Genomic DNA, 1,240 nt, shown 5'->3' with positions numbered 1-1,240 from the left:
ATATATATATATATATATATATATATATATAACATTCATTGTTCCATACTTGTATGGGTCAGCTGGAATTGGTTAAGCCAGATTTTCTATGAGCCAGATGATTCTTCTGTCACCAATCCTCAACTGTTTCCGAGGATGGTAATATTTCTCCCTTAGCCTGTCATGTCTTCAGAGAGGACTGGAGACCAGTGCCATCATTTGTGTGACTGAGACATTCATTCACAACTATCATACTGTATTGAGATAAGGGCACAAACACACACACTCATGAGCTCAAATACACATACATGTACCCACAAACACGCACACATATATATCTTTTACTTGTTTCAGTCATTTGACTGTGGCCATGCTGGGGCACTGAATCAAATGGCTTTAGTCAAACAAATTGACACCAGGACCTATATTTTAAGCCTAGTACTTATTTTAACAGTTTCTCTTGTGGGGGGGGGGGGACAAACATAGACACAAATATATACATACTCACACACATATATGTACAATGGGCTTCTTTCAGTTTCTGTTTACCAAATCCACTCACAAGACTTTGGTTGGCCCAAGGACCAAAGTGTTATGCAATGAAACTGAACCTGGAACCATGTAGGTAGGAAGCAAGCTTCTTACCACACAGCCACTCATAGGCATATTTGACAGGTTTCTTTCAGCTTTCTGTCAATCAAAATATGCTCACAAAATACACTGAAGCTTAGGACTACAGTAAAATACACTAGTGAAAAGTGCTATGCAAGGGGATTGAACTCAAAACCATATGGTTGGGAAGCAAATAGCTTAACCACATAGCAATGCCTCTTCTTCATAATATGTCTGTCTTTGTATCTATCTTTTTGTTTGCCTGTTTGTCAGCCTACCTATCTGTGCATATGTATGTATGTATAAGGGTGGGCTGAAAAGTTCCCGGATTTAAGGGTAGGGTCTTTGTGATTTGACGGGCAATATTTTTTTATGTAGTGTTTTTGGTACCGAAACACTTTCAAACTTCGAATACTTGTATATTTTGTGTTATAGAACAGATAAAAAATTTTGTATTCGAAGTTATTTCATGTAAAAAATTGTCGTATTTCAGTAATTTCAACCAATCACTGACGTCTATTGAGGTGAAAACAATTACGCCGTGGAATATAAACAACGGTGTTACGGGATTTTTTCCCTTGAATAAAATTAGTGCCGTTGTTTGTCAACAAAAACTATCCGTTGTCAACAACAACTATCAGCGGTATAT

This window comes from Octopus bimaculoides, chromosome 14, assembly GCF_001194135.2.
Source record: "Octopus bimaculoides isolate UCB-OBI-ISO-001 chromosome 14, ASM119413v2, whole genome shotgun sequence".
Classification (NCBI taxonomy): domain Eukaryota; kingdom Metazoa; phylum Mollusca; class Cephalopoda; order Octopoda; family Octopodidae; genus Octopus; species Octopus bimaculoides.
This window is presented reverse-complemented; position numbering follows the sequence as displayed.